This window comes from Onychostoma macrolepis, chromosome 01, assembly GCF_012432095.1.
Source record: "Onychostoma macrolepis isolate SWU-2019 chromosome 01, ASM1243209v1, whole genome shotgun sequence".
NCBI lineage: Eukaryota > Metazoa > Chordata > Actinopteri > Cypriniformes > Cyprinidae > Onychostoma > Onychostoma macrolepis.
Window position 1 is genome coordinate 27,784,712 of NC_081155.1, and position 10,010 is coordinate 27,794,721.

Here is a 10,010-nt window from a genome sequence, read left to right on the forward strand (position 1 = left end):
GGATTCTCTTCATTTGCTTAGTTGCACTAACACAGCTTTTAGTGTTCTCAGAGCTCCAAAACAGTGATTCTGAGCATTGAAGCTCTAACATAACTTTCTGTTCAAAAAGCTCTAACTCATGAAAATCTGTCTGCTGCATTGCAAATTGCATGTCATTTCATGAGAAAGACAAATCTTTCATGTACTTGAGCTGAACTCTTAAAAATGCATTGAGCTACTTTCTCTCACTGAGAAAGAAGCTTTTCAGCATCTGTGGCCTTGGATTCTCTTAATTTGATTAGTTGCACTATCACAGCTTTTAGTGTTCTCAGAGCTCCAAAACAGTGATTCTGAGCATTGATGCTCTAACATAACTTTCTCTGTAAAAAGTCAAACTCATGAAAATCTGTCTTCTGCATTGCAAATTACATGTCATTTCATGAAAGAAACATATTTCATGTACTTGAGCTGAACTCTTAAAATGCATTGAGCAACTTTCTCACTGAGAAAGAAGCTTTTCAGCATCTGTGGCCTTGGATTCTCTTAATTTGATTAGTTGCACTATCACAGCTTTTAGTGTTCTCAGATGCTCCAAAACAGTGATTCTGAGCATTGAAGCTCTAACATAACTTTCTGTTCAAAAAGCTCTAACTCATGAAAATCTGTCTTCTGCATTGCAAATTGCATGTCATTTCATGAAAGAAACATATTTCATGTACTTGAGCTGAACTCTTAAAATGCATTGAGCAACTTTCTCACTGAGAAAGAAGCTTTTCAGCATCTGTGGCCTTGGATTCTCTTAATTTGATTAGTTGCACTATCACAGCTTTTAGTGTTCTCAGATGCTCCAAAACAGTGATTCTGAGCATTGATGCTCTAACATAACTTTCTGTTCAAAAAGCTCTAACTCATGAAAATCTGTCTGCTGCATTGCAAATTGCATGTCATTTCATGAAAGAAACATATTTCATGTACCTGAGCTGAACTCTTAAAATGCATTGAGCAACTTTCTCACTGAGAAAGAAGCTTTTCAGCATCTGTGGCCTTGGATTCTCTTCATTTGCTTAGTTGCACTATCACAGCTTTTAGTGTTCTCAGATGCTCCAAAACAGTGATTCTGAGCATTGAAGCTCTAACATAACTTTCTGCAAAAAGCTCTAACTCATGAAAATCTGTCTTCTGCATTGCAAATTACATGTCATTTCATGAAAGAAACATATTTCATGTACTTGAGCTGAACTCTTAAAATGCATTGAGCAACTTTCTCACTGAGAAAGAAGCTTTTCAGCATCTGTGGCCTTGGATTCTCTTAATTTGATTAGTTGCACTATCACAGCTTTTAGTGTTCTCAGAGCTCCAAAACAGTGATTCTGAGCATTGATGCTCTAACATAACTTTCTGTTCAAAAAGCTCTAACTCATGAAAATCTGTCTGCTGCATTGCAAATTGCATGTCATTTCATGAAAGAAACATATTTCATGTACTTGAGCTGAACTCTTAAAATGCATTGAGCAACTTTCTCACTGAGAAAGAAGCTTTTCAGCATCTGTGGCCTTGGATTCTCTTCATTTGCTTAGTTGCACTATCACAGCTTTTAGTGTTCTCAGAAGCTCCAAAACAGTGATTCTGAGCATTGAAGCTCTAACATAACTTTCTCTGCAAAAAAGCTCTAACTCATGAAAATCTGTCTTCTGCATTGCAAATTACATGTCATTTCATGAGAAAGACAAATCTTTCATGTACTTGAGCTGAACTCTTAAAAATGCATTGAGCAACTTTCTCTCACTGAGAAAGAAGCTTTTCAGCATCTGTGGCCTTGGATTCTCTTCATTTGCTTAGTTGCACTATCACAGCTTTTAGTGTTCTCAGAAGCTCCAAAACAGTGATTCTGAGCATTGAAGCTCTAACATAACTTTCTGTTCAAAAAAGCTCTAACTCATGAAAATCTGTCTGCTGCATTGCAAATTACATGTCATTTCATGAGAAAGACAAATCTTTCATGTACTTGAGCTGAACTCTTAAAAATGCATTGAGCAACTTTCTCTCACTGAGAAAGAAGCTTTTCAGCATCTGTGGCCTTGGATTCTCTTCATTTGCTTAGTTGCACTAACACAGCTTTTAGTGTTCTCAGATGCTCCAAAACAGTGATTCTGAGCATTGAAGCTCTAACATAACTTTCTCTTCAAAAAAGCTCTAACTCATGAAAATCTGTCTGCTGCATTGCAAATTACATGTCATTTCATGAGAAAGAAACATATTTCATGTACTTGAGCTGAACTCTTAAAAATGCATTGAGCAACTTTCTCTCACTGAGAAAGAAGCTTTTCAGCATCTGTGGCCTTGGATTCTCTTCATTTGCTTAGTTGCACTATCACAGCTTTTAGTGTTCTCAGAAGCTCCAAAACAGTGATTCTGAGCATTGAAGCTCTAACATAACTTTCTCTGTAAAAAAAGTCAAACTCATGAAAATCTGTCTGCTGCATTGCAAATTACATGTCATTTCATGAGAAAGAAACATATTTCATGTACTTGAGCTGAACTCTTAAAAATGCATTGAGCAACTTTCTCTCACTGAGAAAGAAGCTTTTCAGCATCTGTGGCCTTGGATTCTCTTCATTTGCTTAGTTGCACTATCACAGCTTTTAGTGTTCTCAGAAGCTCCAAAACAGTGATTCTGAGCATTGAAGCTCTAACATAACTTTCTCTGCAAAAAAGCTCTAACTCATGAAAATCTGTCTGCTGCATTGCAAATTACATGTCATTTCATGAGAAAGACAAATCTTTCATGTACTTGAGCTGAACTCTTAAAAATGCATTGAGCAACTTTCTCTCACTGAGAAAGAAGCTTTTCAGCATCTGTGGCCTTGGATTCTCTTCATTTGCTTAGTTGCACTATCACAGCTTTTAGTGTTCTCAGAAGCTCCAAAACAGTGATTCTGAGCATTGAAGCTCTAACATAACTTTCTCTGTAAAAAAAGTCAAACTCATGAAAATCTGTCTTCTGCATTGCAAATTACATGTCATTTCATGAGAAAGACAAATCTTTCATGTACTTGAGCTGAACTCTTAAAAATGCATTGAGCAACTTTCTCTCACTGAGAAAGAAGCTTTTCAGCATCTGTGGCCTTGGATTCTCTTCATTTGCTTAGTTGCACTATCACAGCTTTTAGTGTTCTCAGAAGCTCCAAAACAGTGATTCTGAGCATTGAAGCTCTAACATAACTTTCTCTGCAAAAAAGCTCTAACTCATGAAAATCTGTCTTCTGCATTGCAAATTGCATGTCATTTCATGAGAAAAAACATATTTCATGTACTTGAGCTGAACTCTTAAAAATGCATTGAGCAACTTTCTCTCACTGAGAAAGAAGCTTTTCAGCATCTGTGGCCTTGGATTCTCTTCATTTGCTTAGTTGCACTATCACAGCTTTTAGTGTTCTCAGAAGCTCCAAAACAGTGATTCTGAGCATTGAAGCTCTAACATAACTTTCTCTGTAAAAAAAGTCAAACTCATGAAAATCTGTCTGCTGCATTGCAAATTACATGTCATTTCATGAGAAAGAAACATATTTCATGTACTTGAGCTGAACTCTTAAAAATGCATTGAGCAACTTTCTCTCACTGAGAAAGAAGCTTTTCAGCATCTGTGGCCTTGGATTCTCTTCATTTGCTTAGTTGCACTAACACAGCTTTTAGTGTTCTCAGATGCTCCAAAACAGTGATTCTGAGCATTGAAGCTCTAACATAACTTTCTCTTCAAAAAAGCTCTAACTCATGAAAATCTGTCTGCTGCATTGCAAATTACATGTCATTTCATGAGAAAGAAACATATTTCATGTACTTGAGCTGAACTCTTAAAAATGCATTGAGCAACTTTCTCTCACTGAGAAAGAAGCTTTTCAGCATCTGTGGCCTTGGATTCTCTTCATTTGCTTAGTTGCACTAACACAGCTTTTAGTGTTCTCAGATGCTCCAAAACAGTGATTCTGAGCATTGAAGCTCTAACATAACTTTCTCTTCAAAAAAGCTCTAACTCATGAAAATCTGTCTGCTGCATTGCAAATTACATGTCATTTCATGAGAAAGAAACATATTTCATGTACTTGAGCTGAACTCTTAAAAATGCATTGAGCAACTTTCTCTCACTGAGAAAGAAGCTTTTCAGCATCTGTGGCCTTGGATTCTCTTCATTTGCTTAGTTGCACTAACACAGCTTTTAGTGTTCTCAGATGCTCCAAAACAGTGATTCTGAGCATTGAAGCTCTAATATAACTTTCTCTGCAAAAAAGCTCTAACTCATGAAAATCTGTCTGCTGCATTGCAAAATACATGTCATTTCATGAGAAAGAAACATATTTCATGTACTTGAGCTGAACTCTTAAAAATGCATTGAGCAACTTTCTCTCACTGAGAAAGAAGCTTTTCAGCATCTGTGGCCTTGGATTCTCTTCATTTGCTTAGTTGCACTATCACAGCTTTTAGTGTTCTCAGAAGCTCCAAAACAGTGATTCTGAGCATTGAAGCTCTAACATAACTTTTTCTGCAAAAAAGCTCTAACTCATGAAAATCTGTCTGCTGCATTGCAAATTACATGTCATTTCATGAGAAAGAAACATATTTCATGTACTTGAGCTGAACTCTTAAAAATGCATTGAGCAACTTTCTCTCACTGAGAAAGAAGCTTTTCAGCATCTGTGGCCTTGGATTCTCTTCATTTGCTTAGTTGCACTATCACAGCTTTTAGTGTTCTCAGAAGCTCCAAAACAGTGATTCTGAGCATTGAAGCTCTAACATAACTTTCTCTGCAAAAAAGCTCTAACTCATGAAAATCTGTCTGCTGCATTGCAAATTACATGTCATTTCATGAGAAAGAAACATATTTCATGTACTTGAGCTGAACTCTTAAAAATGCATTGAGCAACTTTCTCTCACTGAGAAAGAAGCTTTTCAGCATCTGTGGCCTTGGATTCTCTTCATTTGCTTAGTTGCACTATCACAGCTTTTAGTGTTCTCAGAAGCTCCAAAACAGTGATTCTGAGCATTGAAGCTCTAACATAACTTTCTCTGCAAAAAAGCTCTAACTCATGAAAATCTGTCTTCTGCATTGCAAATTACATGTCATTTCATGAGAAAGACAAATCTTTCATGTACTTGAGCTGAACTCTTAAAAATGCATTGAGCAACTTTCTCTCACTGAGAAAGAAGCTTTTCAGCATCTGTGGCCTTGGATTCTCTTCATTTGCTTAGTTGCACTATCACAGCTTTTAGTGTTCTCAGAAGCTCCAAAACAGTGATTCTGAGCATTGAAGCTCTAACATAACTTTTTCTGCAAAAAAGCTCTAACTCATGAAAATCTGTCTGCTGCATTGCAAATTACATGTCATTTCATGAGAAAGACAAATCTTTCATGTACTTGAGCTGAACTCTTAAAAATGCATTGAGCAACTTTCTCTCACTGAGAAAGAAGCTTTTCATCATCTGTGGCCTTGGATTCTCTTCATTTGCTTAGTTGCACTATCACAGCTTTTAGTGTTCTCAGAAGCTCCAAAACAGTGATTCTGAGCATTGAAGCTCTAACATAACTTTCTCTGCAAAAAAGCTCTAACTCATGAAAATCTGTCTTCTGCATTGCAAATTACATGTCATTTCATGAGAAAGACAAATCTTTCATGTACTTGAGCTGAACTCTTAAAAATGCATTGAGCAACTTTCTCTCACTGAGAAAGAAGCTTTTCAGCATCTGTGGACTTGAATTCTCTTCATTTGCTTAGTTGCACTATCACAGTTTATAGTGTTCTCAGAAGCTCCAAAACAGTGATTCTGAGCACTGAAGTTCTACACACCAAGCCGACGCCGATAAACTAGTGGCGACGAAAGCAGACTGCGGGGTCGGCTCACGTTGGCAGCGTCTGGGTCCAAAGTTGCCCTGACACACCAAGCCGATGCTCGACAACCGACGGCCAAGTAGCACATCCGTTCTGTGCCTTTCTCGCGCACTGGTTCGCCAGCTGAACAGCCAATCAGAATAATCAAATGGCCCGACTGACCGACGAGCTCCGTCGCCGATTCGACATGTCGAATCGGCCGAAAAAAAGCCGACGAGGACCAACTTCAGCTGACGGCTGAGAAACACACTGAGAAAACTTAGTCGGCCGACGAACAAAATCTGCCCGACGGCCTTGTTGTGTACCGGGCTTAATATGACTTGCTCTGCAAAAAAGTTCTGTCTTCTGCATTGCAAATAACATTTCATGAGAAAGAAACATTTATGATTAAGTATGCGGATGCTCAGGAAAAAAAAGAGTTTCGCCACAGACAAAAAGTAAGCCATGATCTCTGAAAACGTATCTATTCTCTTCAAATGTGAATGTGTACACTGTAAAATAATCACAACTTTCCAAAAGATAGCTGTGATTTTTTTTCAGTTAGTTTTCTTTTATTTTTTTATTGTAGTCAAAACTCTGTAAAATTATCTTTCAATTGACTGACTGCTGATTTAGGCATTATGAAATAAATGACAAATTACAGTAATTTACATTTTTTATACAGCATATATTTTTTATGCTGTATTTTTATACTGTACTTTTTCAGTTTTCATAAATTACATACACATTTAAAATTACTAAAATAATCTGTAATTAATACAATAAAAAATGTTAGATGATAAAACTGTCAATTAATGTAAAATATCCTTATTTAACTAAGCTGTAAACACCTTCATTGTAAAATTAATTAAAAATAAATAAACACAAAAACGTCACATGACTGGCAGCAATAGCACATTAAACCCTAACAGATTTCTCTAGATCTCAGCATCTTCACTCATAACAATCCAGTCTGACTTTATTTCTTTCATACAAAACTTCATATTAAGAATTAACAGAGGTTCCGTTTACTGGTTTAGTTAGGTTTAGTTTGACTCTTGCACCTTGACTTTTTAATATCAGTTTTTCTCTGGCTTCTGTAACTGTTTCTAATACACGTTTGTTAATACACAAAAATTGAGAGAGAAAATCTCAGATGAAGTTGGTTATTTATTGATGATGATTCAATCATCATATTGGCCTGATTCACTGATCTCATCCAGAGTCATGCATTATTTACAGTAGTCTTTTGATGTTATGACAGTCAGAAATTCAGATTTTTTTTTATTCATTGTATATAAATTGATTTGAGCTGTCATTTTGATGGTCACAAACATCAAGAATCAGGGCATGAATCTCAACAATTGGTGACATTCAACAGAAAGCTTTTTTGTGACTTTAGCTTGTTGTGATGTTCAGAGTTGATCTGTTTAACGGAATATTTTGTTGACTGTCACCATTGTTGAGGTTTATATGCAGATTCTTGATGTCTGTGTGAGTCTACATGATCACGTCCAAATAACTTATGCACTTAAAAACTTTCAAATCATCAATAAATAGCCAACTTCACCTAATCTGATTTTTCTCGATTTCTGTTTTAACAAATTTGTTACAGAAACATAGTTACGTCAGTCAGAGAAGATCTAGTATAAAAATGCAAAGAGTCAGGAGCCCAACTAAAGCAAATGCTTTTCTCCACAACGGTGACTTCAAACTTTATTATATTCAGTAGACATCAACATCTAAACCTCAGTTAACTCTCAATAAGACGTTTTGTATGAAAGCAGTAAAGTCAGACTGGTTTGTAATAAGTGAAGAGGCTGAGATCTAGAGAGATCTGTTAGTGTTCAATGTTCTTTTGGGATTTAAAGGGTTTCTGTTGTCTGAGTTTTGTGGGTCACCATTGTGCTGAAGAGTAGAGTCTGTGTTTCAGTCCAGGAGAAGACCAAAAAAGCATTGATGTTATACTGCATTTTGCTTTATTTAAAGACAATAGCTGTGTAGTTGTTAATGCAATGTTTAGTTTACTGAGATTAGTTCACACGTGTGCTGTTATTTGCTAATGGTTAACTGCAAAAGATTTATGATAATAATCTGAGAAATATCTGTAAAGTAACAATGTTTTTGTAAAACATATAAGAGAAATTAGGATATTTTATTTTATTTTATAGTTTTTGTTGGGCAGCAGCTTCTATCAGTCATTGACTGTTTTATTTTTAATTTTTTATATATACAATCTTTAACCATTATTTCCATTAATGGCAGATATTTGGCACTCTTTTTTTAAATGTTCTTTTTTTTTTTACAGTGTAGACAAGACATTGTTACATTGTTCTAATAAAAGAAATTGAGATTTCTTTAAATCCTTTTTGGATTTAAAGAAATACTGTAAATCCTTTTTGTAAGACTAATAACATTTGGATTATTAGTAGGCCTGTCAGTTGAGTTTAAAATTGTTATTTTAAGGCTGGGGCTTTTGACTTTTAGAATATATGAATGTGTGAAATAAATTTAATTTACTCTTTTTTTCAGTATGCCAAAGGGCGTTTTGGAGGTGCATGGAGAAGGAAAAGCTGGGTATTCAGCATGATTGAGATTTTGCCCTCCCGGAAACCAGTATTGCGGTTGGTGGAGTAAGGGACAAGATAACTCTTTTACCAATCATTGAAAAACATGTAAAAAGAGGCAGCATCATTCGTAGTGATGAGTGGCGTGCATACTCAGCTCTTTCAGAGAGAGGATACCAACACCACACAGTGAACCATAGCATTAATTTTGTTAATCCATCGACAGGGGTACATACACAAAACATTGAAAGGGCATGTGCAAACTTCAAAAGGGAAGTGTGGAGGTTGCGTGCAAACCGGTCAGAGAAGGCTCTCAAAAACCATCTAATATATATAGAATGGACTTACTGGTTAGGCAGGAGATATAGACAGGGGATTCTCGGAAGGCTTTTGCACGACATCAGTCAGTTCTATAACTGACTCTTTTTTTTTTGTCAAGTCAAGTCACCTTTATTTATATAGCGCTTTTACAATACAGATTGTGTCAAAGCACTTAACAGTATCAAATTGGAGGATAGAGTGTCAGTAATGTATAATGATAAGATTAAACACTCAATTTTAAGTTAAAGGCATTTCATTATTGAATTCAGAGATGTCATTGTCTAGCTCAGTTTAGTTTAAATAGTATCTGTGCAATCAAATCGGCGATAATCACTAGAAATTAAGTGTCCCCAACTGAGCAAGCCAGAGGCGACAGCGGCAAGGAACCAAAACTCCCTCTGTGACAGAATGGAGAAAAAAAAACCTTGGGAGAAACCAGGCTCAGTCGGGGGGCCAGTTCTCCTCTGACCAGACGAAACCCGCAGTTCAAAAGTTTATATTTCTATTTTAATTTTGTTGCAATTTCTAACAATAGTAGTATTATGTAGTTAGGTATTTTATTATATTTTAGTTATTTTGTTATTTTTGGTTGATATATCTGGGGATATATCTCTGGGGGTCATCCGGGCGTCCTGGTCTCCGCCAACGATCAGGGCCGCAGACATCACCTCCCGGCGCCGACCCACCATCTGACCGGACACGGGCCGAGAAACAGACTAGGAAAGAAACAGACAAACATTAGCGCAGATGCCATTCAACTTACGATGTAACGAGTACATCGTGTGTTATGGGAGTGTTCGGTTCCGGTTCATCTAATTAATGCAGCCTAACAATCCTTTAACGGATTTGAATAATAGAAGCGTATTAATGTGTTATGTGTAAGCCAGGCTAAAGAGATGGGTCTTTAATCTAGATTTAAACTGACAGAGTGTGTCTGCCTCCCGAACAGTGTTAGGTAGACTGTTCCAGAGTTTGGGTGCTAAATAGGAATAGGATCTGCCGCCCGCAGTCGAGTTTGATATTCTAGGTATTATCAAACGGCCGGAGTTTTGAGAACGCAGCGGACGTGGAGGACTATAATGCGATAAGAGCTCGCTCAAGTACTGAGGAGCTAAACCATTCAGGGCTTTATAAGTAATTAACAAGATTTTAAAATCTATCCGATGCTTGATAGGGAGCCAGTGCAGTGTTGACAGAACCGGGCTAATATGGTCATATTTCCTGGTTCTAGTAAGGACTCTAGCTGCTGCATTTTGGACTAACTGTAGTTTGTTGATCAAGC